The 21431-nt window shown below is 29.2% G+C and overlaps 1 pseudogene; it reads left to right on the top strand.

Annotated features, from left to right (window-relative positions):
* Window positions 1–5016: 5016 nt before the first annotated feature.
* LOC137836258 (U1 spliceosomal RNA) lies at window positions 5017–5158 on the top strand (annotated as a pseudogene).
* The last annotated feature ends 16273 nt before the right edge of the window (window positions 5159–21431 follow it).

A 21431-nucleotide genomic window follows, 5' to 3' on the forward strand; every position in this document is an offset into this window, starting at 1 on the left:
ATTATATTTTTCGGTACTGGGTAGTACACAAGTTCCCTATGCTCGTGAACGAATTTGAAGGGTGTTTGGGCCTTAATTAGCTTAGGTCATGTTTTTGGCCGAGCTAAAAAGATAGGTCATATTTTCATGACTTATAGATCAGACTTTGCGATTACTCATAGAGCTTGATGGGTTGAGCTTAGTGTAATTATGACAATGTAATTGTAATTATTAAACAGTACAAATCCCTATAAGCATTAATGAGTGGTACCTAATGATGAGTTTTCACATTCTCGAGGCGTTACATCACTTAGGCAGTTGATATGTCATAACTTTTGCCACATAGCTCTAAGATCACATGATGATGCTTTGTTGTCCATTTTCACGCATGTTCCTTATGGGGGCGAAATGAAGCATTTTTTAACATTTGAAATAAAATTAAGTGCTTTGAAACGTTTATAATTAAACCCACTTCATTTTCTCTTATATTTTTCCTTGTTTTCTGTTGGTGCTCTTGCTCACACATTTCTTCATTTACTTGCTTCTATTTACTCTGTCCTCCTCAGTACATATTTCTTATGGCTTCTTCTCCCTCACATTCTGATTCCCCCACCAGGAATAGGCCTCTAGTGAGCAGAAAGGTTTTCCCCATCAAATATGACCCTTCAACGAGTCGTACTGACTCATTTTGGAGGAAATTGCTCCTCTTATTACAACTATCGTTACGAAAACTTCTGCCACACCGAAGGAATATAGGGCCATCGTTGTTCCTACGAGAAAATGAAAATCCCCAACCCAAGACATAGTGGAGGCCTTAGGGCCAAATTTGGCCAAGAGGAAGAGGAAAGTTAAATTTCCTCTGATCATTGATCCTAAGTACTCTTGGGTGCTTGGTGGGGTCGCCTCTTATCCATATAAGTTTACCTCACAAGAAAGGGTCAAGGATTGTGTCCTTGTTTAGCATTTGTTCTGACTCAATGGTCGAGTTCATCTCGGTTGAAGCCTGTGATGACTTTGACTGAGTTTTTATGAAGCCCTTAGCAAACCAAGAGATTTTTACCTTTGCCTACGAGTTTTTCTTTAAATAACTCGACATGTTATTTCCTCTATCTCCCTTTGAGTGCAGGATGCCCACTGCCATGAATGTGGCTTCAAGTCAATTGCACTTAAATAGCTAACTTTTCTAAAAGCCTTCTAGGTACTCTAACATTAAAGGCGGGATCAGAACTTGCAGTCTTCACCTAATCACTTGAGATTGTGCAAGGCCAAGGAAGATTCTTGGCATTAAAGGTCAAGGTAGAGTTTCTCAAAAAGAGTCTTGAGAGCATATAGGAAGTTAAAATAAGCTAAAAGAGGTTGAGACTCGCATCGTTCTTCTCAAGGAAGAGAAGAAAAAAATTGAAAAGAGTGCACTAGAGGCTAGCATAGAAGGCTATATGGAGGGCTTTAAGAAAGTCATGCACCAAGTCGTGCACTTCGCTTTGAATCTTGTATTTAATTAAGATAAAGATGGCATTGGCAGTGAACTAGTTAATGACTAAATACATTATAAACCTTTAAATTAATGAAATGAGAGTTTTTATGCATCTTAAGTTTTAATTGTCAATATTAAGGCTGGATTATTTTAATTCAGCCAAAATCGAATAAACTAACTCGACTACATCACAAACTTTGGTTAGCTAAGTTTGGTTAACATTCTTTTATTGTTCATTCGCAAACAATGAATTACTTTGAACAAACATCAAATTACTTTGATTCGATTAATTGTGTTCCTTTTCGAACATGCTAACTAAATTATTTTGATCCGATGAATTGTGTTCATTTTTTAACGTGTTAACCAAATTACTTTGATCTGATTTTGTTTCTTTTCTAACATGCTAACCAAATTACTTTGATTCGATTAGTTGTGTTTATTTTTTAATATTGTAATCGAATTGCTTTGATCCAATTTGATCATCTTCTATCAAACAAATTTTCAAACTGAATTTATGAAATTTATTCAAGAATGTTCCTCATTAAAACTCTGCTAAGAAAAACCCTTCTTAGGGATAAAATTTGAGCTAAAGAAAAAGAGTACATCATTCTTGTAACAAAAAATGAGCAAAGTACAAGTTTCAACTGTAATACATCTTTAGGTGAGTGATATTCTATGTTCTTAGTAAATGTTTGCAACTCAAATCTTCTAATTTTTTGAGTGAGTTGACAAGTCAGTTTGGGTCGTCTAAAATAGGTGTTAGCTTTCCTTCTTGTTTGTCCTTTCTGGCTTCATTGAGTTTGCGTCATACCAAATCTCCATTATGAAAGAGTTGTTTTCTAACATGTTTGTTGTATTGTCTGATTGATCTTTCCTTTATTGCTTCTTCTCTAACACGAGCCTCTTCTTGGACTTCAAAAAAGAGGTTGAGTTCAATTCTCAAATTGACATTATTGTATTACTCGTCATAATTTTGCCTTCACCAAGAGGCTTTTCCAATTTCTACAAGAATTATGTCATCTACTTTGTATGTCAAACAGAATGGTGTCTCCTATGTCGAAGATTGAGGTGTTCAATGGTAACCCTTAAGGATGTCGGGTATCTCTTCTATCCAAAATCCTTTTACTTGGCCGAAATTTTTCTTAATTTCATTTAAAATAAATTTATTTGCTACCTCTGTCGAGCCATTGGTTTGAGGGTTTTCTATTGATGAAACTTGGTGTTTGATTTTGAGTTGTTGTAAACACTACTCGAATCCCCGATTTATGAATTGTTGTCCAAATTTTAGTGACGATACAATGGGGTAATCCATGTATACATCCAAAAGAACTTTTGTACTTGCTGAGATGTAATAGTTGCCAACAACTTTACCTCTATTCATTTAGTAAAATAATGAGTAGCCACAATCAAGAATTTCACCTTGCCAATGGAAACGACCCGAGAAGATCCATTCCCATATGCTAAATGATAACAGGAACTATTGAATAAAGTTCCTCTAGGAGGAGTGATTGAAGAAGGTCAAACTTCGGACATTCTTGACATCATTTAATAAACGAGTGGACATCTTTCTAAATGTGGGGCTAGTAGTACTCAACTTGTAAAACTGGTCTACATGGACCAAACTCCCAAATGCATTCCACATATTTTTCGGTGTAATTTTTCCAAGATGTATTATATTATATTTTTTGATATTGGATAGTATACATCTGAGTTGAAAATCTTAAAATTATTTATCTAAACAACAAATTTCATAATTTTTATTAATTTTAAATTTAAATAAATTTAAAATGTTTATTTTCACGCAAAAACCTATATAAATCTGCGAGGATAATCACAATAGTGAAATAGTAAAATTGATATTGATTTTTATAATTAATAAAGATTGTACGTAGTCATTTATTATAAATTAAATACGAAACAAAATTTTAAAAAATTGAATAGCCCTAAAATTTAAACAATTTTTTAAAAAATATGGAAATTCAGATGACGTGTAACGAATTCCATTGAATTTTCTTCGTGTCATTTTTCTTACAATAACATGTCTTTTTATTATTCTTATTTATGAGACTAACATTATGGGTGGATTTACATTTCAAACAGATCGAACTATTAATGAACACCCATCCTGGTACTAATTGAAAGATCGCTGTCTTTAATAGCTGTCTTGTTGATAAATCATAATTGTATCTTTTAGCTGCTTTGGAAATTATATACGTGGATCCTACAAGGATTGAACACATTAAAAATGCAATTGCATTTGTCACCTTTTATTATTGACTTTGAATTTTCAAATAATTTCTTAATAACTATGATTAATATTAATTGTTGTATAATTAATTTGTTAAAACTCGATGCACTCTTTCTGCTAAAAACTATACTCGCTTAGGAATTACATGTGAGAATATATGACTTGTAAAAAATTATGAAAATTTGTTTTTTTATAGGGAATTTAGACCGTTCGCAGGAAATTTTATTTTTCATATTTTTTATGGAAACATCTCTCCAAACATTCAACGAAAGATTTAACAAAAACTATCAAACATTTTTCGAAGTTTCAAGTACGAAACTTTAGAGATACTCTCTCATGGAAGGTTCCTTGATATGAAAATCTAAGAGAAAATTATTTTCATTTTAAGACTTTTAAATGAACAAGAAGACAATAGGCAAGTTCAATTCTCATTCAAAGCAAAAGTGATTTACAAAGGGTAGGCCTTTATTTATAAGAGGAGAGACTAAAAAAACTTTATGCACTAGAGAATGTGGGACTAATTGTGAAAAGATCAGTTGCACTTGTATTTTTGTCACTCCATGCAAAGCAAGTCTCACATTTCTCAATTCTTAGATTTTCCAAGTGTTTTATAAGTTTCAATGTTCCTCCACTTATTGCTTGACCAGGTGTCTAGTGGACCATGTTGCACTTTCTCCATATCTCTCCAATTAAAGTTTTGACTTCATTAATGGAGAGGACTTCCTGTTGACTACACACATGAACTTCCTCGTCGATCCCTCATTAGGTCCAAATTAAGTTCACTTATGGATATAGTTTTAGATAAGAAAAATTACAATTCATATACATTTTTCTAGTTCCTATTTTATGTACACACTACTTTTATACATTTTTACAAAGCAAAGAAAAAGGAAAAAGACTCTTCAAATGTGAGTTCTCCCCCCTCCCAAACAAGGCTCCATCTTCTTCCTTCTTCTCAGCCCAAGACGTGGTGGTTGGATGATCCTCCATTAGACCTCCATCTTGAGAAGGATATGCCTTCATATCCGAGTGATGCTCAGGGCCCACCACCTTTATATATTCTTTTTATATTATTCCCTCCTGGATCATAGGTCCATCTATAGAAAATACTAATCAATATTAAAATACAAATGTATTTTTAAAAAAATATTAAGAAAATAAGTCATTTTATTTTTTAAATAATTTTTATAAGAAAATGTTTGGCTTCTTTTAAAAATATGTGATTTCACTTTGTGTTGTCTATTTCCCAAGTCAGACAACATCATCACAACATGTTGTTTTTGAAATTTTTGTAAACATAAATTAGTACCTTCCTTAACTTACCTGAACGGGGTCAATGGATGATCATTAAGGTACATGGCCTAGGGAAGTGACCTTCATTGCACTTAGAATGGGTGTGTGATGGAGCGTACGTCATAATTTGTGGCAATGGGGGCTTGCGTTCGCGCAACCCCTTTTAAAAAAAATAGTACCTTCTTTAGAAGAAGAGTTTAGAAGCATGCGTACTTTCCTAGAAGTTTCCTTTCTAGGTTACTTGTACTATTTTTTTATTTCATTTCATTTCATTTTTTTTTCTCTTTTGCAATATTTTCTTTTTCTATTTTCGCTTTTAGTTTACTTTCATCCTCTCTCTCACTTGTTGAGGTGTGAGGGGAATTCAAATTATTTTGCTTCCTTTGTGAATGAAAGTTATTTTATTGGTGTAGCCATCATGTAGATTTGTGATCATATTGTCATGGCCTTCCAAATAAAATGTGTCCAATATCCATAGGAATAATATCACATAAAACATTTTTCTCATATAATTGCCTATGAAAATGGTTACTTCTTCTTTGACTACTATATCACTTTCATTATTTATCCATTAAAGTTTGTAAGATTTTGGATGGGGTTTAGTAGTCAAGGCTAACTTTTCCACCAACTTTGCATTGCAACAATTATAACTAGAACCAACATCCACAATAACAAAACAAAGGTTTACATCGTGTGTGGAAAAGGTTCACACATTGTGACTGTATTTGATGGAGAATGTGATGCCACTTGTCACATTGCCAATGGAGAATTTTTAATTTAAAATTCTTATTTTAGACATCCAAGTCTCTTATAAATAGGGGTGCACCTCTCTTGTAATTTTGAACTTGGAATTAGTAATGAAATATTGGCTATTTTTGGTCATTCTACTTGTTCCTAAGTTCTCCTTAGGTTAGTCTCCTTCAAGACTTATCATAAACTCTTTCCTAGTGAGTTGGCCTCACCTCTTACTCTCACAAATTCCGAACTCCACTTCAATCCATGGAAACTTCTCTTGAGTTTCTTTAATGCTTATGCTCATCAAATCTTCTTCATAATCCATCCGAAGAAGAAATTACAAAGATGAATACTAGAAGAAGAGCATTTTCCATCAGTAGTAGCACAATCAATTGAATTCTAAGATGTCTTCTCACCAATAATAAATCTCCTTCACAAGAAAGGATTTCATCTTCCTCAAAATCTAAAACTTCTTCTTCATCGGGTGAAGAATAAGAATTATCCTTACTTCCTATGTCTTAATCATTTAAAACCATTGTTCTCTTATAAGAACATTCAAAAGAGTAATGTCTTTTTCAAGCATTTAAGCATTGAATATTTCTCATTTTAGTAATTTTAGAAGGTTCTCTATAATATATTTTTTCTTTTTCTTTTCTCCCTTATTTTTCCCTCATTTCTTCATGTGACTCTTCATGTTTAGATTTGGAGGAGTAACCCTCCCTCTTGGAATCTCTCCTAGAATAGGATGTATTTGGGTTGTCCCTTTTTTAGGTAGATATTCTTATCAATTGTTGTTATACCCTCACAGATAGTTGAACTAAATGATTTAAATCATTATGAGATAGTAATTCAACCCTATCTCAGATGTAATAATTGAGGCCATTTTTGAACCTCGCCATGGTATTCCATGTTTTTCTCTAATTCCTACCCTTATCAATAGTAACTCCATTTTCTGTCTATACTCCTCTACAATCATATCTATTTGATGGAATATTTGGAGTTTGTACATCAACTCCCTATGATAGTAGAAGGGCACATGACATTTTCTTATAATTGTCTTAAGTTCGTTCCAATATCTTATTTGAGAGTTATTGTGAACCCTAAGGTCTCTCACCAGAGTTAGGAAGACTCTCCTCTCATGGTTTATTTGGTGGCACTAAAAAATTTGTTCCACCTTCATCTTCAAATCTAAATATTCTTCTATATTTTCTTGGTCATGGAAAAGGGGAAGGTTTACCTTGGGTTATTTTGGAAAATTATTATTTTTGGGCCTATGATGTCCTGGGGATGGTTGATATAGTAGTCATCATTTTGGTGACTACTATACCTCTTCAATTTGGGAATGATGGTCACGACTATAATTTCTTCTACGACTATACCCCTCATCATGTTTACTCTTGGCCCTTTCTTGGTTCCTCATGATTTCACCAAACATTCCCCTTATTTCAGCTATCTCTCTATCTTCTTTTTTTAACATTTTCTCTATGTCTCCTCACCTCATCTCTCAAATTTATTTCTTCCCTTGGGTCTCTAGTACTACCATGCACAGTAGATGAATGATAAGAATGATCACTCATTTTTTAATAAAAGACTTAAATATTTTCACAAAAGATTGATTCAACAAAGACTCTTAAAAATTCCAAGGTCAAGAAGTCAAAATTTCCCTATGTTCACTCCTAGGAAAAAAAGGTGAGTCACTTGGACAAGCTTAAAAACAAAGTCTTTCCTAGCTAGAGATCTCTTTGATAATATTTTACAAATTTCCTTGAAAGAAACGTCAAAACAATTTTTTCCTATTTGTGTGTGCAAAAAGTCATAAAAGACTAAAGGAAGGTCAAATAGTTGATTTGACTTAAGAGAGGATTTCCTGTTTTTCATGGAGACTTAAAAGCGATAAAAGAGAGTAAAGAAATAAAGTTTCAAAAATTGATATCTCAAAGAAAGTAATAAACTATATGGTTTGTCCTAAGTGAAAGTGCAAGTTACACTTGGAGTCCCTTGACACACTTTCACATCTAAATGTGCTTTACTATTACAATGTTTTAGTGGGATTGTTTGGACCTAGTCACTCTTGACTAAAATTGAGTATTCTTTGAAGAGCAGTCATTGCTTGCTATTAGTCAAGTATTCTTTTCTAAACAGTCACTCCTGACTATAATAGATAAAGAGTTATCTAAGTGAATCATATTTTGATATGAGGTTATGTTCTTTCTTCTAGTTAGCTAAGTGAACATGAACAATGTTCTATATGAAGATTTTATAGGCACGTAAGATTTGGATAGAGTTTTAGCACTATGCAACGTAGTCACATGTTTTCTTCTACTTGGTGAATGACTTTAAATAGGTGTTGAAGAATATAATTGTTGCAAATCCGTTTCTAGCCATTAAGCAATTTCATCTCACTTGAATGTCTTTCTTACGTCTTATGAGCTTGTTTGTGAAGGATGCATTGAATGCACTCCATGTAACATTTTTTTTTTCTTCTTCATGTAACATCTGAATAGTTGGATGTACTTATCTCTTTTTGGATAGTGTGTCTTTGCTTGATTTTCTCTAAAGCATATCCTCTTTCTAGAGTTGATGATGCTTGTGTCAAGGAGTTATTGAAGAAAAATAGCTTATCTCTTCATCTAAGAGATTTTTAATGTGACTTTAGTTTGAACGTATCTTTTTTAAAGACAAAAGTAATGAACATTCCATGAAACATATAATGAGCATATATAAGTCTATGTTTGTGTGGTACGAGATTATCTTAACTCCATGTGCATGTCGTTTGAACATGTTCCTGCTAGGGAGATGGGACCTAGAGAACTATTGAAGTCTTCTTCTCCTTCCTTCGGTCGGTCAGGTGACTGGGTGGTGAGCTGGGATTCTTCTCGTCCTCATGCTTCTCCTTCGGCACTCGGCCTCGGGTGAACACCGGATGGTGGGGGTACCTGCGAAGGCACTCCGACGCTCAAGTGAGTAAAGCGGGTGGTCAGCTCTCAAGTAGGTGAACAGTAATAAATGACATACCTTACTCATTGGGATGCGTGTTATTTATATTATTCTAATGGGCCTACCTTGTTGGGCCCGTTTATCGAGGTGGATACCGCTTAGGGTTGCATTACCTAATTCTTAATGATAGATTAACATCACTGATCTTGGTTTGAGCGTTAACTGTAATAGGGATCGGCTGTCGGCCAAGTCATCATGGTATGGGCCGGCCACCGGCCAAATTCCAGTGGTCTCGGTCGTCTTAGCCAAGTCTTCTAAGGTCTCGGCCAAGTGGGTCATCGGCCTCGTCATCCGGCCAAATCTCTTAAGTCTCAGTCAGGTTCCCCTGGTCTCGGTCAGGTGGACTCGGCCTCGGGCAGCCAGGTGGACCTCGGTCTCGCCCATACCGGTACATAACATATTAGATGCTTATCAAAAATAAAATAGATTGCACAATCTTATATCATTTTTTAGATGAAACACTTATATCTTACATGATTTGATGTTGAACATATACTATCATCTTACATAAGAAGTATGACCATATTTTATACTTAGTCAATTTTAAAACATAAATTCAAGTTATGAGTGTTGGACTTTTCCTTAACATAAAGATAACTTCCCTTGCTTCTTATAAAAAAATGCTTTAGATAAATGATATAATTGTTTTTTAAGCACTCTCTTCTTCTAAAAGTCAATAATTTTCTTCTTAAGTTTCTTCCTCATGAAACCTTCCTTGAGAGGGATAAAAAGTTTCTCTAAGAAGCTTGGTTAATTTTAAGAATTTTCCAACCCTAACGAACAAACCAATAATGGTATAAAGATAAAAAAAATCTTAAAGTGAACAAACTTGCTATTTGGCATGTTGATAAAACACTCTAGTGTTATTTAGCAACCTAAAAATGTGAACCTATTTATCATAGGATATTAACTTTTTTTTCATTAGCAACCTTGTGATCTTTTGATCATTTCTCTTATAATCAAGTGTTTTAGCTAAGAGTGCCTACATAAGACCCAGGAGCAACAACCCCCCCCCCCCCCCCCCCACACACACACACACTTTCATTTTCTTTTATTTTTTTTCACCCAATATTTTCTCTCTCCTTTCTCTCTTCAATTTCTCTCTCATACCTCATCTATTCCAAAATATGATCCTGCTATGTTGTAGTTGAGGAGTCAAGGTACATTTCTACCCGATCAAATTTTAAAACAGAGTAAGTTCAATTTTGCTCTAAAAATCTCTTATTCTCTTCTTTTCTCTATGATTTAGTCATCAATCTTAGTGGGGCCAGTTGAGAAATGTGTTTCTCTAAACTTGATTGAGCTCATATTAAAATTTGGTAATGTTTGGATAACTTGTCTTAGGTCCTTAGATTTTAGAGTACTTCTCCTACCTAAACAGGAATTTCCTTGGGATAAGAAATTACAGGTAAAGGAAACTAACTTTAATTTTTTTAATAGTATCATAGGTTAGAAGATCTGAATATGGAGGGGATGTGGTCCCAATATTAGATTTTAATGGTTTAGTATTTAAGTATTGTTTTTTATGTTAAAGAGGACTTTTAATGTTGTGGATTGCATTGTATGATGAAGATGGTATGAAATTGAATTCATACATTTGGGATAATGTATGGACTAATGTTTGTTTGTGTATTAAGTATTGATGTTTATGTGGTAATAGAGATATCCAAGCTTCCTTAATGATCTAAGTTACATAAACTAAGATATCAAGTGGTGAGAAGCTGATGGGGGAGTTACGGCTTGGGTTGTATTGACTTCACCCTTATCTTTTCTCTTGGATTCACTGGTAATCTTTGGATCAGGTGTTAGTCTCTGGTAGGACTTACTTAATACAAGTCTTCTAGAAGGCATCAATTGTTATTTTGTTTGTTGAATATCCTGGATGTGTATATCCATGTGCGATCTATGTGATTGTTTTATGTTGAGAACTGAAGAAGATTGAATAGTTGAAAAATTGATCCATGTAATTTGGTTTGCTCTTTTGATTGAATTGTGTATATTATAAAATTTTATTTTCACCAGTTTACCCTTGCTTTTCTTGTTGTGTTTGAACTGCGATGACTATGTACACAAGCAGATGATCATACAGGTGTAGGAAAGCTTGAAAGGCTTTAGAGTCTTATTTTGAGTTATGAATTGTAAATATTTGTATTTCTATATCTTATTCATGTATTAGGAATTTTTGAAAAACTTCAAGCTTGTATAAAGACCAGTAGAACTTGTATTGAAATAGTTAGATGTATTTTTTGGGTGTTACAGACTACTATGCCAGAAAGAAATACACAATGTCTTAGTCAAGAGTTGTTGTTGTTTCAAACAATACTCGATTATGCAGCCATTTGTATTTTGCAATGTTAGTTTGCTTAGTGAAACTTAATTATGTTGACCAAGAATTGAATATAATCTCAGTTACAAACAAATCACTATAAAAATCTTAAATGTAAATCTTTATTTTATTTTTTTAAACCCTTTCAAACTACATGTTATCTAATATTACAAAAAAGAAATTTCTTTTAAAAAAATACAAAAATATCTTAATAATAAGTCTATCAACTAAAACTTAGTTTGAGTATTATATCATATGTTATTCTTGTGAATTAGTAGAAGAAATTATAATATATCATTTAAATTTTTTTTCTTGTATATTTGACCTATTTTTCACATAAGTTTATCTTAACAAAAGATTATGATATGATATCACAATCTTGTGAAAATTTAAAACATTTACAAAACTTTAAAAAGACTAAAAAAAAGTTATTTATAAAGTAAAATTTAACTTATACTAAAAACATTTTTAAATTAAAAATAAAAAAAAAACTTTATCATCTCACTCGTGCTACTGATAAGAAAATGCTGAAGATTAACTTCAAAAGATTACAGAAAAGAAAAACTTTAAAAAGTAATAAAATTTATATATAAATATTAAATAGTTATTATTTTAATTTATATAATTATTACAAATTAAAATTTTAACTTTTATTATATTTTAAAATAATTTCTATTCAAACAAATCTGGTTAACAATTAGCAATACCTTGTACTCTTCTGACCAAGCATTCTGTTTGAAACCTTAAACGTGCTTTCATTTAGCAAAACCTTGGTTTGTCACACTTTTATCTTTCTATTAGACTTCATCTCCAGCTGTATAAAGTGTGACCTCAATAAAAATTTATAAGGATTGTTCTACATCTATAATCTATCAAATATAATTTTATTCTTCAAAATTTTATATTTAAAATTATTGATCAAAATTTTTATAATTAATAGATTATATTCTTCTCTCAATAAATACCATCATTAATTCATGCAATATACCTTAAAACAGTATATTTTAAATAGAATTTAAGAAACTTATAATTTGATTTTTTTTCAACAGTTATAACTTTATTCTAATAAAACCAGTTTATAAACTAATCAAATTATCTTATAATAAACATATAGACTTACTAAACGCACTCTCGATAATATTCTATAAATAATGAATTATTTGAAAATAATTTAATTTTAATATAAATATGTTTAATATATTTATTCCAATGAGTTAAAAAAAATAAAACAACTAATTTGGTAAACAATTTCAAATAGTTTGATCCCTACTCTTCAATCTTCTTTATTTCAATTTTGTCCTCGCTTCCTTCACTGTCAGTATCATATTTGATTAATATATATATATATATATATATATATATATATTAAATAAAAATTAATTTTAGAGAAAAAAATAATTAATTAATATATTTAATACTATTATGTAAAATAAAAAAATTATTAATGTCTAAATTAGTTCTATGATTAATATAAATTTATAAACTAGGTTTTAAATTAGAATTTAATTAGTTTTAACTACCAACTTTAGAATATAAAGTAACTTGTAACTAAAACTTAAATAGCTAATTAGATATCAGTTTAAAATTTAGTTTATATTTTTTATTAATAATTTAAATTATTTTTTTAATCTATAAAATAGTATTTGTTCCTACCAAAAATGAATTCGGAAGATGTAAGTCATTGAGGACTGCGCGTTCCTCAGGAAACGAGCTTTAAGTTGGTCTCAATGAGAGAGGGAGGTCTACCCTTAAAAGACTATCCGATACTTGAGTTAGTAGGAGTACAAAAGTGATGATAAATTCTTAATAAATAACTAAGAGTATATAATAGAATTTAGTGTGTTTCTTCTTACCGAGAAAGTTACCAACTATTTTATTTTTAGGTTAGTTGAACTCAGACCATTAAGAAAAGCATTTATCATGATATATAAATGGGATTTATAACAACAACATATAACTCCTAGTAACTTATAATTAATTTATGATTTGATTTATGTATCTTAAATATGATATTAAACAGGTAGTTATTATCTGATTTATGTGTCCGGTCGTAATTGAGATATGTACATTATTTAATTTAGTTAATATAATAACTAATTAATTTTAATCTTTAAAATTAATTTCAATTTAATAATATTTTAGTTGTAACAAATTTAGAAAAATTCTATATAAAAAGTAATTGAGGGTCAAATTAGCAAAGTTAACACTCTGCATTATATGGGGAGCATTTGGCCAATAGGAAGCACAAATTGATCACTTTAAAAAATATATTAAACTGGTAAAGTTATCTGTTTTTTCTTCTTCTTAAACGACATCTTTCGTTAAATGAATAGTTTTGTTTACTTAATCAAACAAATTTTCACACAGAAATTGAATGCGAGACCGCGTGTTAAGGAAAATCATTTTACATGTATGAAAACAAAGGATCTAACTAATGTGATAATTATTATGTTTTGAAATTATTCTAAGATAGTACGGTTAAAATCATTTTTTTAAAATATTGTTAAATTTTGAATTTAGTAAGTTTTGCTTTTAAAACATCTTTCATTATATTAAGTAATACGAATATTTATAAACTATTTTGATTTCGATATAAGTGATTTGGAGCTTTAAGGTGTATCAATATTAAACCTTATCATCAAGCCTTAGAGATTGGAAGACCATTATTTTTCTAAGAAAGAGGGTCAATACCTCAACTTCAAATTTTCTAAGTAACTCTCACAATTTTATCTTAAATAATACCTTAACAAATTATTAAAACAAATTGTCAAAAAAATCAATATCAATTAAAAATAAAAGCCTTTCATAATATATATATATATATATATATATATAACTAATAATATATATTAAGTGTAAATCTTATTTTTAAAATATTTCTGTACGTCAATATAGTCTCACATCGTTCAGAAGTCGAGGTCAAGAACCGTTTATAAACTCCGTGTTCCCTCAACCCATCGAGACACCTTTTAAGAATAGAACCGTGACATAATATCGACCTTCAAAGCAAACAATACCTCAAATATGATGATTGATACTAGCATGTTAACTTAAAGTCAGAACATAAATTATTAAATAAAAATATCTAAAATTTATAACAGTAATCATATAAACCACCTAGAACATATTTAAATAAATTATTAGATGGTGAAAAAAAAAGAAATGATAATAATAAATAAAATGAATATAAGGAAAATTGAGTGTAATTTATGATGAGATGACATCATATGATAATATTTGGGTCCAATACATAAATGTAATTGAATGGAAGATGTTGACTTGCACGGCACAACTTACAACATACATTTCATTGCAATAAATGGGAGTTAGAAGTATGCATTTCTTGAGTACCTAACTATTAAATGCAATTGGGACCCATTTTTTATTCCCATTTTATTCTGAAGCTAATATTGATTCACACACCCATCCCAACCAATTGTGTGCCTTTGGATATGTCCTTTTTTTCTCTTCAAAATTCTTGGTCTGCTTCATCAACATTCAACATTCACTGTCAATCCCCACAAACTTTATGGGATGTCCTCATGATGCAACCATCTAATAATCTAATTAATGTAAAACAAATCTAGCCATACTGCTTAAAAAGTGTGCTCCTTACTTTAATTATTTGATATTTATACATATGACTTTTCTAACATTTTTTTAATAACTTATTGACTTTAATTGGGACATATTTCTTACAAGTGGTTTCCACATTTTATGAGTTTAGAGAAAAATAATAATAATAATTTTTTATATTTCAATACTTATAGTTTATATATATAGGGTTAACTATGTTTTTTTATCTATCATAACATGAAATTAATTTTTATTCTTATTAAAACTTTAAATCTTCTTAATACTTGTAAAAAACTATTTGAATGAGTTTTTATTTATTTTTTAATAAAAAATGAATTTTTAATATATAATCAACTAACTGGGTAATAAATATATTTAATTTTTATTAAGAAGTCATTAATATCCTTTTACAATGTATTTTTGAGTATTAATTAATTGTAATCTTCTCTCCTCTTTATTAATATGTATTTATGTTTATTTTTTTCTTTTGAAAAAATATTATAAAAATCTTTCTTGATCAAAATTTATACTTAAAAGATAATATAGTTACATTATAACAATTTTAAAAATTTAAATATAATAATATTATAATTAGATAATATTGTTTATAATAATCAAATATAAAATTTTAATTTAATATTATCAGTTTATTAAAAATATTAACGTTCATAATATTGTTTTATAAATTAATCAGTTTTTCAATAATATAAAATTTAATTGCTTCAAAATATTAACTAGTTTTTTATAGATGATTATATAATAAACAATAAAACACACATTTATATAATTATTTTACGAGATTATTTTACAAGTATAATATCTTTTACAAAGAGTATCCATAACAATATTATATTTATTAATTATTAAAAATATTAATAAAAGTAATAAAACCTTATATTTTGAATTAAAATAAATGAAAAATTAAAATATTCCTATTCAATTAGAATAAATAAAAAATAAAAAGTATATTTCTATTGTAATTTGATCCTATAAAAAATACTAAACAAATATATATTTTGATTAAAATTACATTTAAAAATATATTTAAACTTATTAGAAATCAAAATTATACATTTAAAATTAATTGTATAAATATATGTTTTATTATTATTTTTTTATTTTTTTATAAAAGTTTTTATGTTAGATATCACTATACAACTTGACATCTTAGGCCGCCGACACCTCAAGTAACAATAATCATCTGCCATCACATGAAAAAATTATTATTAAAAAAATACAAAAAACAATATGGCGGGACTAGGCCAAAACCCATATGTTAATAAAAATGATACATAGGTAGAATATACATATTCATAAAAAATTCTAAAACAAACTAGATGGAAGCCTATTATACCAATGAAATGACTCTCTATTAATAAATCATAAATTAGCTAACTTATCAATACACGCATTCCCATCATGAATGATATGAGTAACCCTAAATTTGATTTTCCAACAGTAATTAAGACAAGTATTCCATCGATTACGAAACATTAGTCCTAACAGTAAACACAACACAAACCAAGACAAAATCACATTCAAGTCATACATTAGTAAGCCTCATCTTTTGAGCTTCCTCCATAGCATGTATAACTCCATAAAACTCAGCAACCATAATAATCTGAACTTCAAGAAAAGTAGAGAAACCACCAATAAACTCCCCCACACTCCCACGGAAAATACCTCCACAAGTAGCAAGACCAGGATATCCCCTAGTAGCCTTATCATTGTTAATTTTAACCCAGCTTGGTGAAGGGAACTCTCATCTAACAGGAAGAGAACGAAGAACTTTACCAATACGATTATTAATACCAAAAAAGTTAATCACGTTGAAATCCAACATATCATTCTTCATTAAAGCTTTAGACAATTTTTTCACTACACAAGTTAAATCTTTAATTACCAAAATAGCGCTAGAAACATCAATTTTATCCTGAAATCTAGCATAATTCCTCATATACGTCATATTATCCAAATAGAATAAGTTATCACAACAAGCTTAATCAATTTAACCAAAAGACGACCATCATTCTTAATAAATGAAAGAAGATCATCCTTATTAGACAAATGAGAAGTAAGAAAAATTGATATATTTATTATATAATTATCTATAAAAACTAATTAAGGTTTTAGATTATTAAAATTTATATTATTAATTTTTTTTAGATTATTAATAAATAATATAAAATATAAATAAATACTACAAAAATAAATAATTTTAATAAATAAAGTAAGATTTTCATACTAACACTAGTACAAAAAAGCTCATTAACGACGATTAAAATGACCATATAAAGATGGTTCTCAAACCGTCATTATTGCGAGTGTCGTTATAAATCAGTTATTTGTAATGACAGTTTTAGAATCGTTGTTATAAAATCACATTAACGACACATGTTAAATACTGTGGTTATTTATAACAATAGTTCCCCACTAGAACCGTCGTTATAAATGTTTTTTAAAGATAGTTCTAATGAGAAACCGTCATTATAAGTGTATTTTTTTTTAAAAAAAGTTTATATTATTATATATATACTCTAATCTGCATAAAATATCAAATTTTCATAACAATAATCCATGTAATATCATAATTAAAATATGAAAGTCTACAAAAAATTATATAAATATATGAAAAAGTTGTATATCATTCTAAAATTTTATACATGGTTACCTTAAAGTGCATCTAAGTGAGTTTCTTTGCATTTTTACTTGTACTTCTCCTCCCACTCAACATGTTATATCCAGAATAAGCACTGAAATAATAAGATTTCATGTTAGAACACACACATAACATTATGTGTGTGTAATGTATTGGTAATAAATTTGTGAATGTAATATAATTCTAATGGTTTGATAAATCTCTAATTTATACTAGGAAACATCATGCAAAATTTCACTATTTTTTGACAAGTGTAAGTATGAGAACTAAAACCTCAAAATACCTAAATAATAGTTAAAAATAAAAATATAATAGTAAACAATGTATTTTTGGAATTTTGGTGGGTTCCAATCCCCTTTGAGTATTGACCACGTGATTTGTTACCTCGTTTTGAGTAACTTTTATCTTTTATGTTTCTCCATCCGACTTCTCTGTCAAAAGTTATGGTAATTTGAAGATTTTTCAAGCTACTTTTTGACAACTCTAAATCTATCACTTTTCTCCTCAATGTGAGGACTCCTCCATCAAATATACATTAAATGAAACCCTAAACTATTAATTAAGCAACACATACATTTAAATATTTATTAAAAAATTTAAAATCCTAAATCCTAAAAATACTAACCTTCTATAGTTCGCGGTGGTAGCATGTGATAGAGGTGCTGGCACGGTGTGTGGGCGTGCGGAGGTGAAAGGTTGGCGTGCACGGAGGCGGATGCAGTTGTTTGCTAGCACGCATTGCCGAAGATCAGACACCCCCAAACTCAGAATCAACACGTTGCATTAAATTTATTAAAAAAATAAAGAGTAGCACAGATGAGTGGTGGTAAGACGGAGCAAAACTAGCGGTGCAGCAACAACGTTCTCCTTCAATGGTAACGCGCAATTGTAGGAGGAAGGGAGGCAGAGGATGCTTAGGGTTGGTCGCGCGGTGTGAGCGTAGGGGGCAGGGTTGACGATGAAGCGTTTGTGCGGCGGCGCAGGAGCGGCGGGTGGTGCGGTCGGACGTGCGATGAAGGTGAAGGTGAAGGAGTGAGAGTGAGGAAGGTGAAGGTGAAGGAGTGAGAGTGAGGAAGGTGAAGGGTGTGAGAGGAAGAAGATGAAGTGAGAGTGAGAGTGAAAGGAGCCCATGCGGAAAAAAGCACTCCAGGAACCATATATAACAACGATTCAGCAAGGAACCATTGTTAAAACCACTGAAACACATATATAACGACAATTCAGCAAGAAACCGTCGTTAAAAACACCAAAATTTTGCAAAAAACTACAAAAATGTCACTGTCTCTTTTATAACGAATGTTCTTTACGAACCGTCTTTATACGGAGTCGTAAAATTCATATTTTGTACTAGTGTAAGAATAAGTCATTATATATATATATACGTATATATTAATTATAAATAAATATTTTTTTAAATTATGTATTTTATTATATTAAACAAATTACATAATTTTAATACATTTTAAAAAGATATATATATATATATATATTATTTAATTATTACTAAGATTTATTAATTTTTTAAGAAAAAATACATAAAAATCTATGTTTAAAGTTTCTATAGCAATAACATAGGTTGGGATGTATTTGATGTTCTTTGTTCATGTTCGAATAAATGAGAAAACTAAATTAAAAAGAAATGTATAATTTGCAAATTCGTTTCTATTGGATTTTCATATATTTAGGTAAATCAACGTGAAACCTGTCACATTATTTTAAAAATTCACTTTACTTATATAGTTTAAAATATAGATTTCATATTTACAATTTAATTTTTATGTAATCGTCCTTCATATAAAATTTTCTAACTATATCCCAATGTTGGTTATTAATAAAATATTGTTCTATATTAAAGTATATATTTATTTATTTATTAATATACTAACTTTTAGTTTAAATTCTATAATAAAATATCTGTGGTTTGTATCTTATTACAAAATTTAAATACCTTAAATTACATTTGATTATAATTTAAGTTTTTATTTACATTTCGTATGTTGTTAAAACGAAAACTAAACACTTTAAGCTTATTACCGAGATTTTATTGCATATTGATATTTTAAATATCAGGGAAACTGAAAATTCATTCAATATGTATTCATATTTGTAAATGTAATATATACGATTATATTTTTTTTATTCATAATCGCATTTAAATTTAAATAAAATAGGCATAAAATAAATTATAATTTTAACTTTTAATAAAACATAGCATAGAAAAATTATTTTATAGTTATAAAAAAGAATTAAAATTTTGAGCACTTTTTATTATTATGGGTCCTATTTGTTTTGCACCTACAAAATGTGGTAAGGGTCCATCTTACTTATGAGATGAAATTTGAACTTTTTCAAAGAAAATGATAGTTTAATATTCTCTCAAAAATAAAACATTTACTTGACAATTCATTTTAATAATGTAATAATATGTATTATTATTTTAAATTAAAAATTGAAAAAAATAAATTAAAATGTTAATATTTTAAGTTCTTGAATTTTTTTAAGTATCAAAATATCATCACTTTTTTAAAAAATATTATGTTTACATGAAGAATTCTAACATTTTAGAAAATTTAATGAATTACTTTGGAGTAAATTATTGTTTTGTTTAATAAATAAATTAAAAGTTAAATATTTTTTTTCTACTTTCACTTTAAATTAGTTTTTTCCTAGTTTAAATTTGAGATATATTAAATACTTAAAATAAAAAACTATTGAAATTTTTATTTTTTTTACACGATAAATAAATTTTTAATATGAATTAAAATATTTTATGTTGATTCATCCTGATATTATAATATTATATAATTCACATTAAAAAGAAAATTCGTTTGATAAAGATAATTTCAATAGTTTATTTATAAAAATGTAAAGAAGTCTAAAGTTTAGATGGAGGAAAAAACTAATTTCGTGATTTAATATATTCACGAGAAAACCATAAATTAATTAAGTTTCTTGTAATTTAAACTTTTCTTCTGATGCATTGAATTCAAATTCTAAAATTGTGGTAACCCACTTTTCGTGTGAATACATTATAACTTCTGTTGCACTCATTGCACGTCAAGATTATGAACACTCCGTAATAATGACAACTTTTGAGATTCATCCACGGTAACATTTATTTAAGCACTGCAATTCTTATTCCCCTCTCTATGAAGTTAATTATGTCAAGATTTTTGTTCTAAATGTTGTTCAGATAACACTTACGATTTTGGGTTGGTTCTTGCACATTATTGGGTGTAAGTTGAATCCATAACATTTATCTCGAATAAACATTTTAGTGTAATACCACTTTAAGAGAAACTAAATTTCAATTGATTCAAATCTAAACCTAATAAATGTGACTTAAGTACAAAAAAAAAAAACCCATCTACACATTGATTATCACATTCATCATAGTTATGTGGCATTATTATATGAAGTTAGTAATTGCATAAGAAATTGTTTAGGAGTCACCATCGTCATAATGAGAACAAGATTGGTTCAACCAAAATAGGTATCCAACTATTTAAACGTTCACAATAATACGCGTTAAGTTGATGAGCCAAACTCAAGGTTGAATTGAAAGGTCTTCGTGTAGCACTAAATGTTCATCCTTTGGGACCATTGGGAATTTATTATTACAGATTGCTTATTTCTTACGTTGTCCACAACATTTTTTTTAGCTTTGCTAAATATATCACCAACTGGATTCATGGCACAGCACGTGTGCTATTTTGCAGTCAATTTTTTACGAGGTGTCGGTTCAGTGTGATGCGCGTGCGCTTCTCTATCTCTTATTTTGCATGCACTTCAGGATTTTTCATTTTGCCACACAATAATTGTTCCATTCAATTATCACTTCAACAATTTTTTCCTGCTTTCAATAAAAACATGTGCATTACAAATACAGTTTTCAAATTGTATATAGAATGTATTAAGAAATATAATTTAAGTGTGATTAAATTTTATTAATTAATACTACAAGAAAATTATGAAAGAGAAAAATCAATTTTATAGACAAAAAATAATTAGTTGATATAGTAATTAAATTAGATATTATTTTAAATACTAAAAAAATTGGTTTCTAAATTAGTTTTTTAAATAGTTTCTAAATTGGTATATAATTAACTACCAATTATTAGATTCTAAATTTGGTAGCAAAAAT

Source organism: Phaseolus vulgaris, chromosome 5, assembly GCF_051622355.1.
Source record: "Phaseolus vulgaris cultivar YP4 chromosome 5, ASM5162235v1, whole genome shotgun sequence".
Taxonomy (NCBI): domain Eukaryota; kingdom Viridiplantae; phylum Streptophyta; class Magnoliopsida; order Fabales; family Fabaceae; genus Phaseolus; species Phaseolus vulgaris.